Source organism: Manis pentadactyla, chromosome 4 (genome assembly GCF_030020395.1).
Source record: "Manis pentadactyla isolate mManPen7 chromosome 4, mManPen7.hap1, whole genome shotgun sequence".
Classification (NCBI taxonomy): domain Eukaryota; kingdom Metazoa; phylum Chordata; class Mammalia; order Pholidota; family Manidae; genus Manis; species Manis pentadactyla.
In genome coordinates this window covers 4817918-4840640 of record NC_080022.1, presented here as the reverse complement: position 1 = coordinate 4840640, position 22723 = coordinate 4817918, and the positions used below count along the sequence as shown (strand labels likewise).

General features: G+C 47.1%; 1 protein-coding gene across 11 annotated transcripts in view; it reads right to left on the bottom strand.

Moving 5' to 3' along the window:
• Window positions 1-22723, bottom strand: part of CAMTA1 (calmodulin binding transcription activator 1) — an 833565-nt gene that overhangs the window by 572537 nt on the left and 238305 nt on the right. The gene's annotated exons all lie outside the window — the stretch shown is intronic.

The following is a 22723-nucleotide window of genomic DNA, read 5'->3' as shown; positions in this document are numbered from 1 at the left end:
CTCCTTTGCGAGCCCATCTCTGCTGGAAAAACACTCTCCTTGGACTGTGTTTCTATTTTGATTCTTTTTTTTTTTAAGGCCCCTTCCATTCAACCAGCCACAATAATAATCAAAGCACTGGGTTTCAAAAGATGAGTCCGTGGTAAGGACAAAGACATTTCTCTGTGGGAGGAAAACATCAGACACCATTTCAGACTCTAAATGTCACTAATTTGAAGGAGGGACAAGCACATGCCCACAACAGGTCTCCACTCATGCAAGGGCATAACTAGAAAGTTTGGTCTGTCTTCTGAAGCTGGACAAATCTTTCATCAATGTCACAAGAGACGCTGCATTCTCTCAGCTTGATCCCCACCCTCTGAGTCAAACACACAAAGATTAAAAAGAAAAGAAAAAGATAAAGCCATATTCCAGAAAGAGAGAGAGAAGTTAACCTTTCCCCGCTTCTGATAACTTAATCTACAGAGCGGCACTTGAGAAAGAAGAGCAATGTCAGCAGAGTTTAAGGCAAAGAGGGAGAAAAAGTGGGCACCTAAAGGTAAATTAAATATTTATAGACACAACAACATTCAATGCAGATAGAATTACTGATTTATTAATAATTTCCATAAAAAGCCAGTGGGTGACATCGACATAAGTCATTGCTCCAGCTCTGGGGCATGATATGGCCCATTACTTCCAGCTCCAAACGGATCTGCTAACATGAAATTGGCAGGGATTGTAAGTTAAATTAAGGCTGGACTAGTACACATTTCCCCTGATCTTGGTGATGATACAACTCAGAGCTGTCGCCCTTGACTATCAGAAAAATGTGCAGAAAAGGCCTCCGCCTCAACTTTGTCTGCAGCCAGGGTCCCAGCAGGCTCCGTGCAATGGAGCAGCTCCTCTGCGCAGAGGTTTGTGGCTTCTGCTGCAGGAGGCCTCCTCTGGGCTTGGACATAATGGAGCTCACACCTGTGACCAGAGACACTAACCTGGCCTTGAAGAGAGAAAAGAGACTATCGCCCAAACCAGGCAAGCAGAGCAGATGAAAGTAGAAAACACCACTCATGCCGCCAGGTATGCAGACCACAGGCCCGGGTGGGGAGCAGAGTCTCATCTAATCGTGGAAACCAGCCACCCCACAAGGTCTCCGGTACCCCAGAGTCCAGGCCACCTCACTCCAGGAGCCTGGACCTTTCACCGAGAATCTGAGAGCAGAAGCTGTGGCAAACAGCTGCCTTGTGCATACGATCCTGTCACTGCCTGGAGCTGCAGAAGCTGACCAGCCAGCACATGGCTCTCTCCTCCCTGAACCTTCTCGTGTCCCATCTGCTCTCCTTAGAACACGCTTCCCTCAGGTTCCATAGGCAGGTGACACCTCCTGTGGCTGGCCCTCCTGACTGCTCACGGCTGGGTTGGCTGCCCATCCTACGTGCTCCCGTGGCACCCTACACCTTGCTCCAGTGCATGTGATTGATCACTCTGCCTCCTAATTGCTCGTTTATTTGGATGGCAACCCCCCACTACATCACAAGCTTCTCAAGGCAAGAAATATGTCATCACTGATGTATCCCCAGGACCTAACAGTGTCCTGATAAATGTTTGTAAAACAGATGGATGGGTGGGTGGGTAGATGGGTGGAGGGAGGAAGAGCAGGCATCGTACAAATAACTGCATGTAGGTAAGTGAGTATGTGTGTCTGTGTGCACGTGTTCGGAGTGTGTTGCATGTTTGCATGTTTATTACTGAAGGTAGTTGAAGCAAAAACAACAGCAGCAAAATCCATCAGTTCCTGGATGACCTTTACCAGCAATTCCATCAACTCTAAGCCGCTGCGGAAAGCAACACGGTAGCGTGGTTAATGCCCACGCTTCAGAAGCAAGCAGACCTGGCTTTGGGTGGCAGCTCTGCCACGTATTAGCTGTCTGATCTTGAGCATGTCTTAGCCTGTCTAGACCTAGGTTCCTCTGGAGCTGAGACAATACCATGTCACGGGGCAGTCACAACAGCAACAGTTCTTAACCCAGTAACTAGCACAGAGCGCTGCCCAGCCACCGTGGCTACTGTTATAAGGTCTACACGGCGTGAGCCACCTGTCTAGAAGCCCCTGATGAGGCAGCAGGTACCAAAATGGCCCAGCTCAGAAGCTGCCAGCACTGCTGGACTCACCTTCATCCAACCCCACCCTCCACCCACCTCCACACCCCTCTGCCCACAGTGGATGGTAACACTGCAATGACTGCTCAGCGTCCACTGGGGTCAACTCTTCCATTCATCTGTTGGTGCCCATCTGGTTTCACGAAACACAGAGCAGACAGTGGACAGAGTCCCTAAGTGGATAAAACAAGGCATTTATCATTTGCAGCAGCCCATCGACCTGCATTTCAGGAGACTTACCATCCAGATGCACCGTCTGTGCCAACTGGAACCCCTCAGATCTACGCCCTTGCCCAGGATCATGCTGAGAGCTACGTGACCCCTGCTGGCCCAGAAGGATGGCGTCACAATCATCCCAGCCACTCGAGATTTATCACAGGGTTCCAAAGACCCAGATACCCGAAGAAGACATTCACGGACATCCATCAGCCAACACTTACCCCAGCTGGACAGGTCCCCCTGCTGCTACCCTCCTTCAAAGGGAGAAACCTCCATAGAGCATTCATTGCACTCCATATTTACTCTACAAATATTTACTGAGCACTATACGCCTGCCCTTTGCGTCTCTGAACAGGTCAGTGAACAAGACCACTTTGAAGCCTGCCCTTGAAGAGTTCATGGTCAAATAAGGAACGGAAATGAGTCAACATGACTTTACCACATAGGCACTGAAACAGAGTCAACCATCCAGTCAACTCTGCAGCCAGACCCAGAGGGTCATCTCAGGTGCCTGAGCTGCTGTGCAAGCAGGCAGAGACCTTGGGAAGTCACACTGAGTGTGAACTGCCTTTGAGCACTGGCACCTGCCCCCTCCACCCCCCCAGAGTAACAAGACACCTCCCACACAGAGCCCCGGGTGGAGCACACAGCCCACTTCAGAGCAGCCTTTCTGGGCAAGGAAACCAAATGCTGAAACCCAAGCTGTACTCCTGTTGGCCATGCCCCAGAGCTGGATTCTGCCCCCAGGGAACGTGACCATATGGTGCCTGGCTCCCATCTGGATGGCACTACTGGGTCAGCTGTCTGCCCAGCCTGCCCAACCCACTCCCCTTATCCAGGCCTTGGTCCACCTGGTCATCAGATGGACAGGCCATGGGCCAGACCTATCTTCGTAAAGCTTAGGAATTTTGGGGGGAAATGGATATGCACATGCCAAAGAGCCACACAGAATAGCAGATGCCAAATACTGAGAGAAAAGTAAGAACCATCAAAATCCAGAGTGAGAAGAGTCAGCTGGGGTGGTTTTTGGGGGAAGAGTGACTTCATCTGTGGCATCATTACCACCACCATGGCTAACACTAGTGGAGTGATGTCTAAAGCAAGGTACTGCTTAGGACTTTACAGGGGGCACTGTGCCCATTTTACAGGTGGGGAAACTGAGGCACAGAGCACTTGGGTCACATAGCTAGTCTCTGTAGCACCAGAGCCCACGCTCACCACCACTGCTCTGAATTTGTCAGAGAACAGCTACAATGTGCTCAAATAGAGAAAAGGAAGAAACCCTGCAGATGGAGAGCCGTGCTTCCCCCAGGGCAGGTTAACAGCCTCCTGCCCCCCACTGGGCCAGGTCCCCTCACCACCCCGCCTGCCTTCAGGGACCAGGGGGAGCCAGACTGAGCACCCGTCAGTGGCGTTCTCTCTTTCCAGCAGGATCAAGCTCACTTCCACCCAAAAACCCTCCTATGATTCACAGGATCATCTGATTCAGAGACAGGAAAAACTCCTTATCTCCAGGAACCATTTGTTTAAAAGTTCTTACAACACAAACAAAAACAGTCAGAAAAGTAAGATGTTCTAGCTGAAGAGAAGAGGTTGAAAAACAAGATCTTCAGTCAACTGTCTGGCTTCCTGCTCTTCCCCAGAGCTCCACTGACTTAGGGCTCCGAAGAAGGCCCTCAGTTTACCGAAGAAGTTCCAGAGCAGGAAACTGAGGCACCGAGAAGAGAAGGGACTTGCCCAAGGTCAGCATGCTTGTGCCTGAGCCAAGCCGGGACCCAGGGTTCCCGCCTCCCAGAGCATGCCTGATCTTTCCCTTCTACCCCTCAAACTCAAGTCTGGCTCAGGGAATTCATAGAATGCTCAAAATTAGACAGTGTACCCCAAAGAAGTGAAAACAGAGACCCAAGCAAAACAGTACACATAGATATTCACTGCAGCATTATTCACTCACCAAAAGTGGAAACACCCCAAGGGTCATTCAATTTAGGTGAATAAACAAAATGTCATATGTGCACAGTGGGAGGGTATTCAGCCATAAAAAAGCATGTTCTGATACACACCCCAATATGGACGAACCTTGAAAACATGCTGAGTGAAAGAAGCCAGTCACCAAAGGCCATGTAGCATGTGATTCCATTGATATGAAGTATCCAGACCAGGCAAATCCAGAGATAGCAGGCTGGTGAGTGCCAAGGGCTGGAGGAAGAGGGGAGGGCGGGGTGACTGTTAACGGGTAGAGGGTTGCCTTTTTGGGGACAAAAATGTCTGGAACTAGATACAGGTGCGGGTTACACACATTGTGGATATACTAAGTACCACCAGAGGTAAACTGTATGAGTACGAACCACACAAAAAGGAACGACAAGGGGAGGGGACAGCCGGCTAGGTGTGGCACCGGGGTGGAGAGCGCACCAGCCCCCCTGGCCTGCATTGTTGCCCTTCTGCGAAGGGCCACGCCTGCAGGCCTGCAGGCCCCCGCCACCGGCTCCCCGCTCCCTTTGAATCTCTCCTCTTGGATGCTAACACTGAAGCGAAGCTGAAAAGAATGACCCGGCTGTCAACATGAAGGAATTCACTGCAGGCTCCAAAGCAAAGACTGTCCAGCTTGCAGATTTTAAATGTTTAGTTTGTCCTTTGGATGTTCAAACAGAGGAACTGCGGCCAAGGTGTGATGTCTGTGCGGTAGATTCCCATGGGCCCTCGCATCTGCTTGGCACCGGGTCCGGATCCTGCAGCCCCTCCTCAGAGCCCTGAGCAAGCCCCAGGGAGGAGCGCAGACGAGGCAGGACCGAGGGGCAGCACAGCCCCACGCCTTATCACGAGCCGTGTCGTGGGGCATCGCCCCATCCAAAGGCATGCTGATCACTTCCTGCCCATCTGCCAGGTGGGGCTGGGCCTGTCAGCCCCAGGGGGGGGTCAGGTGCAGGGCTGTGAAGCCCACTTCAGTGGAGAGCCACCTGTGGGCCAGCGAGACTCCGGGCCATCCTGCAGGCTGCCCCAGGGCTGGCAAGGGAGAATGCACGGTGGCACCTGGCTCTTCCTGGCCCTTCCCTCCTCAGCCTGCTGGCACTGGTCCTGCCACAGAACCTGCCTGGCCCTGTCCACAGCCCACTTCCTCGAGGGAGTCTCACCCACTGTCTCACTACACAGTGAACTTCAGCTCCTGGAACCTTCTTAGCAATGGCTGCGCCACCCCTGGACTCCTAGAACACAGTGCTTTCTGTTGCTGGCATTTATGTGCCTAGTGGTTTTCCCTGCCTAGTTTTGCAGTGTCTGGGGAGGGCCTGAATCCCAGTTCCAACATCCGTGCAGAGCTCTGCATGGTCTCTGTATTGGCAGAGGCTGAATGGAAGGGGCCAAGTTCTCCCCTAGGGATGCAAAGAGAAAACCCACTTGCTGCAGATATAGGGGTTCCAGGGGCGGACAGAGAAAGGTGTGCGGTTGCTATTAGGCTTCCAAGGCTTCTATGTGAAGACGCCCCACAAGCACCCCATGTCCCAAAGGCTGTGCCTGGCCGGTCCATCGGCACCAGAGCAGCCCTGCCCAGTAGACACAACATGGGCCACAAATGTGAGCCAATGGTATGACTTTAAAATTGATAGAGGCTACATTTTTCAAAAAGCAAAAAGAAAAAGAAACAGAAGAAATTAATTTTAATAATATATTTTATTTGTCAATATATTTTATATTCTAACCCAATATATCCATAATATTATTCTTTCACTCATTTTAAAAAACATAGTCATGAGCTTTTTCCCATTATTTTTCATACTTAGTTTTCACACTCCAGTATGTTTTCCCCTATGATCCACCTCAGCTCCCAGCAGCCACCTTCAAGAGCCGGGCAGCCACCGTACCGGGCAGCTATAGGTACAGACATCAGGGGGACCTGCAGAGAACAATATGCCTCCTGGAGCCATGCCCTCTGTGTCCACAGGTGTGAGTGAAGATGCTGCCTCGGCAAACGCTTCCTTTGACACAGGGATCACTACGCCCGTGGCCCACCCGAGAGGTGAGCAGCCGTGTCCTGGGAGGCTGCGTCCGTTTGGGAGAGCACACGGGATTCTCCAAGGGCCCAGATCCACCTCCACCTTCCAGCGCCCCCTCGCTATCACTTTGGTCCCCTGTGAGCAAGAGCCACCCACTGCAGACACCCCATGGAACCATCCAGCCCAGAGAAACCGCTTCCCTTCAACAATTTTCCCTGAGCCCCCTCAGACAGGACAGGAGCCCCTCCTTAGTCTTCAATTGGTTCTCCTTGAGACAGTCCGTCCCTGGGTCTTCAAGACTTGGTCCAATGACAGGAAGAGAGAACGGTCAGTCACAAGGGGGGTTCAGTGCTTATTGGGACAAATTAAACAAACAAAAACAACTACAAACTGTATAGAGATATGTTTTGTTGTTTATTCTCCTGAGCCCAGGTCATAAAGATATCTGTGGTCTACATAATCTCAGATACTTTGCACAGAAAAAAAAAATGGATCTTTCAACCAAGGGATAATTAAAAAAAATTTTTTTTTACGAGAGCTCTGCACAAGGGTTTTATCTGTAAGGGACCAAAGTTGATGGGGGAAAAAAAGCCAGGCCTCTGCCAGCAGCTGGCCCCAGCATCTGCTAGAGCCACAAAATGCGATTATATTACTCCCAAACGAGAAGTAAAAATATCTTGTTTCCAATACTCTTGGTTTTAAGACTCATACTTAATGTCCTCTGGGTATTTTGACAGTGCCAGATCTCTGTGTTATGTACTTTATTAGGCATGTGTGAATGTCATATTAATGACTTCTAACCAACATGTTTGCAGTGGAAGCAAATTTTCCCAGAACCCACCACTCACTTCACTTTACAGAAAATAATTGGCCTTAATTTAAATAAATAAACAGCCATTCCGTACCCCCTCCCAGTGTCATCTCTCACCTGCTGTCTCCAGGGCACCCCATGCATAAAGCCGGTGGGCCACCTCCTCCATGATAAGTATTCCAACCCTGGGTCCAACAGTGCAGTGCCCCCCTCTCTGGACATTCCTGCCCCATCCACAGATGTTCTTCCCTAGCACCCAGCTGGCCAAGCCAACGCCCACTACAGACTGTTCTGGGTCCCCACCCACATGTCAAAACCAATACTTCAAGTCACACCTTCAAAATGACCAGCTTGTGTTATAAACAACTAGCATATTGAATAATGGTTTATAATTTTTAAATTTATATAAGGGGTTGCATGGCTCTTCTCTGACAGTTTATGAGGGTGGTGGTAATTAAGATCTCAGGGGCCCAAGGGGGTCTGGGGGACTTTCTGCAAAATGGTAATTAGTAATACAGGATAAATTCCTAACAGCCAAGACTTCTGAAATAAGGCCTGGCCCAGTCAGGGGGTTTGTCATTTAGATGTGGGAAAGTATCCTCATGGCCATCAAAGTGCCAATCAGAGCCGAAACAATGAGCCACCATAAAGACACTCAGAGAAAGACTCAGTGAAGGAGCAATTCACCCACTCCTCCATTCATTTCATTATCCACTCGTTGGTTCAATCGTTCAATGAATTATTGAGCACCCACTACACGCCAGTCACTATACAGGGGCCTAATGACATAGACATATGAGCAATGGTCCTGGGAAATACAGCTAGGAAGACAGACAGGGCTGCAGGATCCAGGGCTGTTGTGTCAACTGCAAAACTCAGAACTCTCAAAACAATGAGTGCTCAATTGGCAGCACAAGTAATGTGTTCATGCTGAAAGGAGAAGTGACATTTTCACCAAGTTGCTACCATTTAAACTGGGTCTTGAAGAATGAGTAGGAGGTTGCCAGGCTGACACAGGCGTTAAGGAAAGGAAGCAGCATATGCAAAACCAGGAAAGTGGGAACAGCAAATGTGTTTGGGCAGCTTTGTGTCATAAGAAGTAGCTAGTGTCTGCAGAGCACCAGAACTAGCAGAACCCCAAGCTGGAAAGGGTAGGGATGCACCCAACTGCGGAGTAATTAAAATGCCAGGTGAATGGAGTACCTTCCCCAAGAGCCAGGGAGTCATGGAAAGCTTTTAAGTGGAAGGGAGAACAAGAAGAGCTGTGCTTTAGAAACATCACTCTGACGGCATCAGGGCAGAAAGAGGACAATGATTACAGCCCAGGAGTGAGAGGATGAGGTCCTGAAAGACAACAGCAGGAATGAGGAATACGGACCAAAGTTGGATTGTTTCAAAGTGAAATAAATGGGGCTTGCAAGTCGATTGGCTGGAGAAAATGAGGGATCATGGGGCAGTGAGGACATCTCCAGTGCTAAGGAAGCCCAGGGGCTGAATCTACCCAGAGATGTGCTTCTTGGGGCACAGTATTTGTTCCCATTTGGTTTAATTGCCAACATCTAAAGATGGGGAGGTGGGGGTTTCCAGCTTCTCTTGAAAAATAAGAAGGTCTGGCCACTATGGGCCCACATTCCTGCAGAGCATCATGGGCTGGAGCAGAGGCACGGCTGCCCCTTCAGATGGTCATGAGCTCTCAGATGGCCACATCCCTACCTGGCTGGCTCTCATCACTCACAATACCTGCTTGGAACTTGTAGGCACATGATTCTGGGGTTCCCACTCTGACTTTGGAAACTGAGTGGCTTATAAGACCATGAACCATATAGGTTATCCAGAAAGAGATCATTTGGAGCAATAGATTTTAGAAGAGAGGCGTGTTAACCAGGGCATTTATTGCCCCTTAATACAATAACATTTGCTGTTTAATGTGGACCCAAGTTTGCTACAACTTCTATTTCAATACATGTCAGTTGTCAACGTATTATCTCCTAGCCCCAATTTCACCCTTATTTATCCTGCTTTGTAACACTGAAGCTAGGCCCTGTAAACAATTTCTCCCGTGCCAACTTGGCAGAATGTTAAGATTTGTCGACAGAGGGCCGTGAGTAACCCTGCAAGATGACAGTGACAAGCAGACGTCTCCCTTCTGGGTTCTGTGCCCCACCAGCGTTACCATCATCGTCATTATTACTGAGAGCAGGAGCCCGCGGCCACGCAGCTGAGCTCCAGCTGCACCCCCAGGGCACACTCCCCCTGCCGGCTGGAGCTCTGGTCCTCCCAGTGTCCTCAAAAAATAACGAGCCACTTCTGCAAACCAACTGCAGCCAGTGGGATCCTGATAAAGAGGACAGTTCAGCCTATGGGGTGTGGGAACTCTTCTAGTCCTTAACTTACTGTCCACTCATCCTCAGCCTACAGGAAGTAGCTGCTCTTCTAGAGAGTCTGATGCTTCTAGAACCCTTCGAACTCTCTTTTATCCCTGTTAGTAGTGAACCACCTTTTACTGGTTAACAATGCTTTATATTGAATGTCCTCTGTTCAAAAAGCCAGTATAGTTTCTATGTCTTGACTGGACCCTGACTAGTATGAGAATAGTCCACAGCCCTGAGGACACTTATAGCCTCACTGCTGTGTTGTCCTAGAAGACACATGAAAAAGATGAGGGAGAAAGAAAAGACACCTAAAGGAGCAGAGGCACCTTCTGAGGGAAATAACCAACAACCCTAGTGAGGACTCTCTGGCAAGTTCCCAGATGCCAGCCACACAGTGGTTTCAAAGGCACTGGAACCATGTGTGACCTACACTTGCATATGTGAGAAGATCTAATCTGCCTATTTGGGGAGATAAAAAGCATTTCTTGTAGAACAGAATAAAGTTACTCCATCTCCCTTGGCTGCATGATTTGGGGCAAGTCACTTGACATTTCCTCAGCTGAGGTATGGGATAAAGCAATTTATTACATCAGGTGATATACGTTGATTCTTGGCACACAGTAGATCACTGGGTTAAAAACTTTTTAATCAGCTCTACTGAGATATAATTTACATACATTAAAATGTAACTCATTTTAAGGGTACAGTTCAATGAATGTTAACAAAGAGATGTATTATGTATCTATCACCATATCAAGACAGAAAACAGTTCCATCACCACAGAAACTTCCTTCCTGCTGCTTTTCAATTGCCCTCAAGCGACCATGATGTGCTTTCCGTCATTACAGGTTAGTTTTGCCTGTTCTGGAATTTTACATGCATGAAATCATGCAGTATTACTCTTCTTGTGTCTGGCTTCTTTCACTCAAGATAATGTCTTTGAGATTGACCCATGTTGCTGTGTGTATCAGTAGTAATCCATTCCTTTTTATTGCAGAGTATTATTCCATTGTATGAATATGTAATAATTTGTTCATCCATTCAAATGCTGATGATCATCTGTGTTGTTTCTAGTTTGGGGATGTTATGAATAAACTCTTATGCACATTCATTTATAAGTCTTTTTGTGGACATATGTTTTTATTTCTCTTTGGTAAAAGCCCATGCATGCAATTGCTTGGTCATGTAGTAAGTACAGTTTTAACTTTATATGAAACTGCTAAATTGATTTTCCAAGATGGTTGCACTATTTTATATTTCCATCAGGAATGTATATTAATTAAAGTTGCTCCACGTCTTTGATAACGCTTGGCACTGTCAGTCTTCAATTTTAGCCATTGTAGTGGGTATGTAGTTATCTTATTGCACTTTCAATTTGCTTTTCCCTAATGACTAATGATAGCTAACATTTTTTCATGTATTTATTGACCACTTACATACCTTCTTTGGTAAAGTCTGTTGTAATTTTTGCCCAGTTTTTAACTGGGCTGTTTATCTCTTTATTCTTGGATTGCAATAGTTCTTTTTTGTATTTTGGAGATGAGTTCTTCAACAGGTTTATGCATTATGAATATTTTCTTCCAGTCTCTGGCTTATTTTTCATTTTCTTAAAGGTATATTTCAAAGAGAAAAAGTTTTAAATTTTGGTTAAGTCCAATTTATCATTTTTTCTTTTCTTTATTTGCCTACACATTTATCATTTTCAGCACTCTTCATTGTTTTGCACAGCTCCAAGCTTACATCTAGTGTCATTCTTCTTCACATGGCTTCCTTTAATAGTTCATATACCACAAGTCTCCAAGCAATGAATTCTCTAATACAAGTGTGTGCGTGTGTCTTTCTGTCTTCTATTGGAAAACATCTTTACTTCTCTTTCTTTTTTTAAGTGTAATTTCACTGAATATAGAATTCTAGGCTGAAAAATTTTCCCCCTTTAGCACTAAAGGAATTTTGTTCCATTGTCTCTGGCTTGCACAGTTTCTGATGAGAAATCTGCAGAAATTCTTTGTCTCCCATAATGTACCTTCTTCCACGTGTCTAGTTGATTTTAGGATTTTCTTTTTATCACTGATTTGAAGCAATTTTATTATGGTGTGACTTTCTGGGGTTTTCTTCCTATTTATCTTGCTTGGTGGTGTGTTGAGCTTCTTGGATCACTGGGTTTACAATTTTCATCAAATTTGGAAAACTGACAGTCATTACATCTTTAAACAGAGAGCATGAGGCTTTACTCTAATAGGCATTTGGCTACTTGTGGATCAAAGTGATCCTCTCAAGACTTTTTTTTAACCTTTGTAAGGGGGAGTCTACAGTACCTCTTACTCTAGAAGTGTTTTAGCCCTAGTATTATTATTTTTTTCCTTCTGCAGTGAATGTCCCATTTATTCAAGGAGAACTCTCCAATCTGGCTGGTCAGAATTTGAACCCCTCCCACTACTGTGTGAACTCTGGGAATTTGTCACCTTACAGCCCCTACATGCTTTTAGGATAACCTCATGGAGTTTAACCTTATACTTCAACAGCTGAGTATCAACCAAACACTGCAGGTGAAATGTGCAGGTTTCCAGAGCACTTCCTCGAAAAGGTCCTCTCCTCTCTGATTCTGCTTTCTGAATTCTGGCCATCTCAACCTCCTCAAACTCTGACATCTGTCTCCTCGACTCAGCAAGATGACTGCACTGTACTCTGCTGGGGCACCTCCTTGAAACCACCATCTTGGAATACCTCCAAGCAGAAATACTGAGTGATAATAGGACTCACAATCACCTTTGGGGAATGACAGTCCTACCCTGACTATTGTATACATCTGGAAATATTTATTACACTTGCTTTGTCCAGTTTTATAATTGCTTATTGCAATAGGACAAATCTGGTCCCAGTTACTCCATCATGGACAGCAGCAAAGGTCTTGCCATGAATTTTTAGATTTTCATTTTGTTCTTTGAAAGTTCAGAAACCATTGGATAAAGGACATAGCCAGGCTAAGGCAACAGGGTTCAAACTTTGAGGGTGCCATTGTTCCCTCAGGAAGAAGCCACCATGAAGCTTCTGGGGATCCAGGCCCTCTCAAATGCTAAAAAGTGGGAGAGATAGATGGTGTCCAGGGACAACTGAATACTGATTCTGCTTTAACCACATCCACCCTTCACCTCTACCCTTATATGAATACATAGACCTGCTGGTCTGATAGATTCAGTTCAGAATCAGAAAAGCCTAAAAGAGAGCACAGACTGTTGTTATAAGTCCTTCCATAATGGTGATATAAACCTGAATATAAAACAGAAGTACTGTTGCAAGAATTTGGCTTCTTTTTCAACCTTGGCAGGATTCTATCTGCACAGAAAGTGTCACTGACAGCCACATGCTGCCAACTCCCATTAAGAAATAGGGACAAGGGACACGCTATGTAAAAATATCTTGCATCACTTGCTCTTTGTGTAGCTACCTCCCTTAAAGATAAATCCTGAACACCTGGCTACAAAAATCAGAAATTTATATCTTTGTGTATGTGTGTGTTCTTGCCCTACCAATAGATAATGCCACCCACAATGCTAAACAGCTCTACCTCTGCTCTAACATATTAACCATACAGCCCTTTGGAAATGGGTCTTTAATCATTCAAAGGGATCAGAAAAAGCTTTGAAGGCAACAGGAAGTGGCTCTCTGGTGCCAGTAGGGACAAAGTAAAGGGGGGCATTTTGTTATTTGTTTGTTTGTTTTTTGCTCCAGGTTCTTCCTGCCACCAAGCAAAGCAGAGCTACCTAACTCTGAACAACTAAATTTCCTGGCAGAACAAACACCAACACTCATCCTAACCCTTCCCCTGCCCCAAATCCAATAAAACTAATGAAAACAGAAGCAAGCCATCTTAAAATTAACACATCCAAAATACAAGCAGAAACCATTGATCAAAACCTCCTATCTTTCCTCACAGCTGACAGTTCCAGAGCAGCCCTAACACCCCATAATGGAATCCCATTATCTACAAAAGAAACTCGTTCCAGAAGAGAGAAACAAACAGAGAATCAAAGGGGGAGACCCCAGCGCTCGCCTCTGCTCCCACAGACAGGGTACAACATTCAAGCTGAGAGGGCCATTAGAACTGGGGCAGGAGGAGGCACTTCCCACAAGTCACAAAACTAAGAATAAAATTAAGAATCCAGTGGGGAAGGGAGGCTTAGGAGCCTACTTCTTTCCATCTGTGCTAAAAGCAAAATAAGCTGATTTCATGTAGGAAGAAAATAGTCAACAAATACCTTTCCTTAAATTCCAGAACTGCCTTAATTCAGAAAATACAGGGATTTCACCTAAAGTAGGGAGCAAGTAAGATTAATTAGCAAATGCCTCAAATCCTTAATTCACACTTCAAACAAACAAGTTAATTGTGCAGCTAACAGAGTGTGACTTGATTATAGGCCACTGGTGGCCATTAATAGATGAAAGGTGTTTGGATTTCAATAGTGTTTGGATTTCATAACCTGTCTTCATAAGAGAAGTTAAGCTTAGTCACCACCCCCATTTGCTAACACCTGTGATCATGAATCCCTCATGGCAAACAAACAGCCCGGCTTTGAGCTTTTGGAACTGAAGAATAAACAGGAGGAGAATTCATGAATTTTCTAGAGGTAATTGTTCTACCTTGCTTTGAAGAGCAGTTGAGTCTGGTCTCAGAAGACCTTAACATATGCATGAGCACAGCCTTCCTAGCTGACACACAACTCAAAAGGCACACTGCTCTGCTGCTTTAGCAGGAACTCATTTGGGAAAGCAAAACAGAACCAGGCTCCAACCCACCACAGATATTAGTGGTCAATGGTGCAGGTGCCCTATTTCCAAAGACATGTGCCTAGGTCCATACGAGGCCTTAATTAAAACTACAAATGGTAGATGCATCAAAAAACTGACCATTGATAAGACTATCAGTCTTCCCTTTGACCAGGTGGGGCCATACCCAGAAACTCAAGACTGCTTTACAAGGAAGAAAGAGATCTTCCTCTCCTCTTGCTTCTTGATAACGTCAAGTGGTAAGATGAAAGGTAAGAGCGCAAAGGCATCATATTGTGTCATCTGAAGAGCAGCATGGATGGCAGGGTAAAAAGCATAGTCAAGGGCCTTGTGATGATGCACATAATGTCAAAACTTTTATTAAAAGGGAGCTTGCTTTTCAAAGGGTCACAATAGGGAAATATCAATAGGAGGACTGAATTGGTCTTTTTTTTTTTCTAGGCATGTAAAAGAGATTCCAATAAAGGGAGGCCTTCCCTGTCCAATGTGACGATAGTCTACAAAGTCAGTCCCAGTGGATCTGCAACCAGCCACATCCCCAGGGAAGCAGCCTTGATGCAATTTTCTTAACTTCACCTGTTTGAGCTCTATTAATTCCTTGGCAATCTGGGTCAAGCATTATGGAAATATACCACTCTAGGCCTTCTCTTCAGGAAGATTATGATCGTAGAAGACCAGGCACCTAAATTATAAAGTAACATAAGATTCTAAGACCACTAAGTTCCAAAGTGGGCTGTGAGAAGTCCAGGAAGAGTCAGGTCAACACAGGCTGAAGAAGTCGCAAGAAGCCAAAATGCGATGCAGGAGTGGGCTGCTGTCCTTGGTCCTGAACCAAGCCTGTGTTCCAGGGGTAACCCACTAACCTATTTATGAGTCCTGAAATCCGTCTAGGGTGGTAATTGATATTTTTTAATGAAGTGGGGTGGGATAGGATGGGAGTGGAGGGGATGGAGGGATAGAATGGGAAGACATGGAATACAGTGGGTGGAACAGAATGGAATGGAATGAAAAATATCAGAAAGCACGATAGGTAGCATTGCTTACTGAAACTTCTGTTCAGACATTTCATTACAGATAAATATGCACATGTGTGTTCTGGGTCATGACATGCAATGTACTTCCGGATGTCAAGGACAAAGTGTCAGAAAATCGCTGCCCTAGGGCCCAGTTGTTTCATTCCACCCCTGAACGCTGAAGACTCCTGTCCCCAGGAATTCTGACTGAAGTTGCAACTAAGAAGCAGTGATAGGAGAGAATACAGGATGAAAATAAAGAGAAACAACTAAATAGAGGACCACAACCATTAAAAGACTGCAAAAGCAGGGATGGGGACAGACTTTTGTTGTTTTTACATCACAGTTCCCAAAATTGTTGGAGGGGGTGGGATTTCCCTGAAAAGTTTAAGGAAGAGGCATGTCTCCAACCCCTATTCCAAACAATACCAGGGTTTCAAGGGGAAGGGAGCTGCAGGGCTAACCCAGGCATCTCTGGCCATTGAGGGAATGTCGGCTCTCTCATCATTTGGTCTTCACATTCATAGAAGGGCTTTAACTCAGTGTTAAAGCCTTTATTTACTGTAAGCTGGGAATAATGACTGTGCCTGTGTCAGAAGGTGGTAATGACGATTAAATGAGTCAATTTATGTAAAGCACTTAAAACAGAGCCTAGTACTCAGTAAATGCTATACAAGGGTTAACTGTTACTATTATTTTACTTTGATAAAAGTTTAGGCAATGAACTCAAAGATTTCATATTACACAGACATCAGAAACATTCGTGAGAATTTAATGCTTGTAATACAACGTTGAGGAGAAAACCAATAAACAATGCTGTGTACCAGTATACAATGTCAAATAACATGCAAACATGTCAACAGTATAACATGTCAACAGTACAACAATCTCAAAAATGTTTTTTAAAAGTTCATAAAATATTGGAAGAAAATTGACTAAAATGTCAACAGCAGTTGCATTTGGGTGTGAGGCCTTAGAAAAATTTCTGTTTTGTACATTTTCGTCAACTCTCCAATTTTTTCTACAATGAATATGTGTTTTTACAATCGGAAAAAAAAACCCTACACTTCAAAGGCTCTAACTCAGAACCAAAAATGGCTTTCATCTTGAAATGTGCCATTCTGCGGAGCAGGCAATAAATCTGAATCTAGTGATGAGAAAAGGAACATGCTCCATTTTCATAGCCCTACAGATAAGACAACAGCTTAGCAGGAGTATGGTGTTTCCAACTTTCTGATCTGTCTATGACACTTCACAACTGCTGAAAATGGAGAATTTACCCAAACTTTTTATGTCCAACCCAGGAGGGTGGAGTAACAGAGATTACCTTAAACAACCCAGAATCCAGACACACCGGTTCACTCCTGCCCAAACCTCAACCACCAAGGGCCCGTTGGAGTACATTTCCAAGTCCCTACTATGTTCCAAGCACAGAGTTTCCAATAACATCTCATTTAATCCTCCTAATAACTCTACGATGTAGGTGTTGCCTGGTCCCACTTTACAGACCAGGAAACATAATTTAAGAAGTTCAGTAACTTTATCATCCTACTTTTACGCTCCCCTTCAGAACAAGCTTCCTCTGAAGAGTGCCCTTACCTGCTGCCTCCAATTTCTCTCCTCTCAGCCTTTCTTAAGCCCATTCCTGTCAGTTTTTCACCCCGCCATTCCATCAAGTCAGCTCTCCTCATGGTTGCCAATGGCTTCACACTGCCCGAGCCCACAGAAAATTCTTAAGTCTTCATCTTACTTCCTTTCAGCACCATTCGCTGTCGCCCCCCCTTGTGGAAACACTACTTCCACTCGACCTGTACGACTCTCCTGCAGGTCATGCACTCCTCTGGTTGCTGCTGTCAGCACCCCTTGCCCGTTCCTCCTCATCCTGCTTATCCTGCCCTTGAAAGAGTCAGAGTCAGAGTCACAGCAGCCTACCAGCCCTGCACAATCTGGTCCCACCACCCCTCTGATCTATTCCCTTCTGCTCTGCTCCCTTGCTACTCCCACCCAGCCAGCACGTTCCTGCCCCAGGGCCTTTGTATTTGCATTTCCGAGTGCCTAGAAGAGACTCTTCTCAGAATTCCACGTGGATCACTTCCTCACTTCCTCTAGGTCTCAACCCAAATATCCTCTTATCGGTAAGGCCTTTCCTAATCACTCTACAAAATAGCAACATACCCCTACACATTCCCCAACCTCCTCACCCACATGATCTTTCCCCCATAACATATATTCCCACTTGACATTCTGCAATACACTATACACATTGTTATACTATTTTGTGACTGTCCCTCTGTTCCTTACCATCCCCTCCACTGGAATGCAGACTTTCTCCAACCTGACCACGGCCCCTAGAACAATGCTTGACCTGGATTTGAAAAATATTTATTGAATGAATAAGCAAACAAACAAATAAGCCTGTTCAAGGCCATCTGGTCAATAAGTTCTGGTGGCAGATTCAGGCCTAGACTTCGTGTCCCCAGAGCCCACACACCTCCCACCCACATCCCCCACCTCTGGGCGCCAAGACATGTTGCTGACAACCTTGCAGTACCAGAAATATCCAACCTGCACGCCGCCAGGCAGGAAGCTGGTGTGACCACGCCCCCTCAGCCATGCATCTAAGGGAATTAAACATTTGAAATAGGAGGTTTATACAGAGAAATTTAGGACATAAGATCAAGACACTAATACCACATGTCACGTAGTGTAGAACTGCATGAGTTCAGTGTTGAGAGAGTGGTCAAGGAGCTGATCTGCATGTAGACCAGACTGCACACAAAGCCCCAAAAAGCATGTAACAAGGACTTGCCCTTGATCTCAAGGAGGCTGGGAAGACACAATGCAGACAGGCCAGCACATATCCATCTTTTCCACCAGAGAAAAACCCCCAAACCCTGATCCTACCAACATGCCACTAGCCTCTGCTCCCTCCCTCAGAGACAGCAGACAGTCACCTCCACCCTCTCTGCTCATTTCAATAACGATCCACCTGGGCGGGCAGGATGGTATAAGGTATTTTCACCATGTTATGGCCCAAATCCTTTGCTTTAATTGGTCCCAGGCATTTTCACTTTTAGAGCTTCCTTCACTTATTTGGTTTAAAAAGTCAATCTCCGCATGATCCAATAGGAGCCCAGAGACTAGATAAGATAGTGAGACTAATCTATAGCATTTGTGTTTAATGGTTAGATATTAATTGGCTTTTTTTTAAGTGTGTAAATCGGTCCATTTTGAGTCTTTGTAATCTGTCCATTCTCATTAATGGAGGAGCAATACTCATCAACAACTCCACTCTACACATCACCTTGTAAAACTATAGTCCGTTTATTTTAAAAAAATCAAATAGATTTATCATGATGTGAAATACAGAAAGTCATTAAAATAATAATTAAAACACAACTACAAGCACAATAAAAGTTCTATGATAATCAACTACATTTAAATGTATACTAATTCTCCTGATGATTTACTCTATACATCTTACAGGGTCAAATCAATGTCTGTACTAAAAAAAATTCAATTAAATTCTATTCACTGTATCTTTCAAGTGAGTCTATTGTTTGCTTTTGTTTCCTATCAGGGCATTTGTCAGTTGTTGAAGCCCAAGATTACAAACAGCGGGGCACGGCCCCATCAAGGTCACAAGAAACACATCCAAGCCCTCCCAGTCGCCTTCCCCATCTCCTGTTCATTTGTCATCTACGACCTTGTTCAAGGGGGGAAGGGAGAGGGAGGCACCATCCCGCCCCGCATCCTGAGCAGGCTGCGGGCCTGGAGGCCCTGAGGAATGCCCTCTCCCCTCTCCCCTCTCCCCTCTCCCCTCTCCCCTCTCCCCTCTCCCCTCTCCCCTCTCCCCTCTCCCCTCTCCCCTCTCCCCTCTCCCCTCTCCCCTCTCCCCTCTCCCCTCTCCCCTCTCCCCTCTCCCCTCTCCCCTCTCCCCTCTCCCCTCTCCCCTCTCCCCTCTCCCCTCTCCCCTCTCCCCTCTCCCCTCTCCCCTCTCCCCTCTCCCCTCTCCCCTCTCCCCTCTCCCCTCTCCCCTCTCCCCTCTCCCCTCTCCCCTCTCCCCTCTCCCGCTCAGCAGCGCACTGGCCGCACACGGCAGCCCAGGCAGGGGGAGCCCAGAGCAAGCCACTCCTGCCAGAGGCGGCAGCCGGGAGCCCAGCCCGTTGCTCTTTAAACTTCTTGCCCAGAAACACTCACAAAGCTGGCCCCCACTTTCGAAGTCACCACGCCTGGGTGCTCAGGGCCAGAAAAGGCGTACCTGCTTCCCAGGCTCTCCACCAAACAAGTCACTAAGCAAGTGTTTACCTCGCCTTGGTGATTTTTCAGAATTAAGACACACACACAGAGACTATTTCTGTGCTTGGAAAAATCTGGCTGCTACTGACAGTTTGGTGAGATGGACGGACGGATGGTGGTAGCGACTGGGGAGACTCCCTCCCACCCCCGACCCGCAGCCCCCTCCCTCCCCTGGGGCCTGGTCCCACCAGCTCTGAGCTGACTGCGCCCTTTGCTGTCACCAGCAGGGGTCACCAGACCTAGCCTGCAGACCAGAGACAGGGCCAGGTTCTCCAAAAGCATTTGTTTGGCAAAGCCCAGTGAGCTTTAGAACCTGGAAAGGGAAATGAAGGGGCCTCTCTCTGCAGCTCAGGGAGCCAAAAGCCACCACCAGCGGCACCAGTATCATGCCCACTTTCCAAGCGAGGAAAAACAAGTACCAAATAAAAATTATTTGCTTCGGGATCCAACATGAATTAATGATGAAGCTGAAATAAAACCAGAAGTGGCTACTTCAGATCCACGCTCTTTCTTGAAAGTCTAGAAAGTCTAGGGCAGCATACGCATCTGCTCTCTGGCCCCTGCATGGCTGCGATGCCCGGCGGGCCCATGGAGCCCTCTCTGATGGCCCCTCTCGCGGGAGCCACCCTAAGTTTGCTGTCCTTTTTTTGACAGAAGAAAGGCGGTGCCTGCAGCCTCTGAACCTCCCACACCCAGGGAACTGCCCGGTCCAGGCTCTTCCAGGCCCCACCCCCCCTCCAGAGCTCCTTCCTCCAGAGAGTGTCGGGCACATCCTTCCACGGAGCCACTGTCCAGAGGACCCAGAGCTTTGGAAGTGGGTGGAGAGCAAGGCAGGCAATCCAGGCAAGGAGCTGGAGACCTGCGGTTCTCATTCAGCAAGACAGCCTCCTGCTGGTGCCGGGCTTTACAAGTCTCAGCTGCACAGGCTTTTTAAAATATAGGTGCAATTTGGGGCTGTGGTTAATACTGTTTAATTTTCTTTTGTATTGCATAATATTTTCCCAAGCCAAGCCTAGAGTACGTCTTCCGTCTCCACTCCAGACCTGGCTGGCTTGGCACATTCACCGGGTCAGGCAGCCGAACGCTAGTCCCACGGCCGCCCCGCTGTGGGCCCCTCTCCCCGTGCACCCCACAAGCAACACACAGCTCCCCTCGGCCCCCCCATCCACTGACACAGAACTATGCTGTCCACTGACCCGTGGTCCGATGTATATGTTTATTCCTTCAACAACTATTTATTGCCTCCTCACTCTGCACCAGGAAGTCTGCACCCAGTTTTTGGTTTGGAAAATATGAGCCCTGAGATGCACGTAAAAGGAGGTGAGGCTCCGAGAGAGAAACTGTGGACTCCAGTCCTGGTTCTCCCACTTCTGAGCGGTGTAACCACGAGGCAAGCCACCTAACCTCTCAGCATCCCCTATTGTCCTCCGAGGGTCTCTGTGAGGTCTGGGGGAGGTGAGCGCAGCTCCGAGCAGGGGCTCAGGAAATGGCACTGCTCCTTCGTGGCTAGGCTGGCACACTGGCCCCGCTGCCCTTGGGTGAGGGGAACAGCCATCACATGGAGATGTTATACGAAATGGAGAGCCCCCCAGAGGGCCCCAGGGGCCTGGTGGGGTCAAGGGCATGATAGAAGGCCTGCGAGGGTGGGGGCTTCTCCTGCATTACAGCTCTGTGCCTGCCCGCCCTCCCGCGGCCCCAGGGCTTCTCCAGCAAGAAGGTGAAGACGGTCTCAGCTACCCCCATGGAAACGGGTCAGTAACCCTGCTCAGCCAAAACATCGATGCTAGTATGTAAAACGAAGAAGAAAGATGCTCATGCCCAGAAATAAGGAAGAGGCACGGTGTCATGGCAGCTGCCGGCGCGGCCGGGAGGGCCCCTGCGGCGGAGAGAGGCACTGGGCCTGGGGGAGGCTAGCTGGGGCCCAGGGCCTGCAGCCATGAATTTTTCTGAATCTCAATAAAGTGCCCTTTACTTTATTTGTCCAGATTATTTATAAATGGATTTTTCAATAAAAAACAGAGCTCAGGCACATGATGGATTTCTGTGGCACCTCACATGGGGCCTGTTCATCCCCACAGCCGCCGCCAGGCCGGGTACTACATGCCTCCATCAGCCCTTCTTCCCTTTGGGCCGCTGATTGGCTCTCAATAATTTCTCAGAAGCCCATGGATAGTCACTAAACTTAAACTCCTGTCCTAAAAACTCAAATTCAACTCAATAAGCACTATTGATAGCCTCCTACACACAAGACATTAAGCTAGCCAGGCGCTGTGTTAGAGGGAGGCAATGGGAGACAGAAGCACAGCTACCTTAGACAGCTGACAACATAGAAAAGGGCAGAGTTGTGCACAAAACTAAGCACAATACAAGGAACCTCGAAAAGGGTTAAAACCAGGGCTGGAGTTGACAGTGTGCAGACAGAAGAGCAAAGTGTCTGTAGCAACACGGGTCCTTCTTGCTGCAAAATTACAAAGAACCCGACCTGAGCCTTAAACAAAAAGGAATATGGGTCCCACCTTCCTGGAGGTCTGGAGGTAGGGATGACGTCAACAACACCATTGAGAATCTGGGTTCTCTCTTGCAGGCCGGCAGTCCTCTGACCTCAGGCTGCACCCCCCGGCTGCAGGGTAATCATGGCAGGTTCCTCTGTTTTCACATTTTCCAAGGCCTACAAAAGAGACCTCTCACACCCCTTTATAGAGCTAGGAAATTTCTCCAGGAGCTCCTTCTGATCTCATTGGCTATAACTGGGTTGCTGGCTGCCCCTAAACCAACGACTGGCAGATGGGCTTAGACAGATCCAGATTTACTCCTTAGGACTGGAGAGAGCCTGGCCTCTCCTGAAGAATCTGGCCGCTGACATCTGTTAGCAAGAAAGGAGATTGCTGAAAGGCTATCACAAGCTTCCCTGCCTGGAGAAATGGATACTTTGAAGATGTTTTGCATGAAACTAGCAAATTATACACACAATAAAAGTAGGGGACCTACTTGTCTATTTCGTTCTTGCTGTATTCTTTACAAGTAGCACAGTGCCTGGTGTTCAGTAGACACTCAAATATTTGTTGAATGAATGAATGAGTGAATAAATGCTGGTGT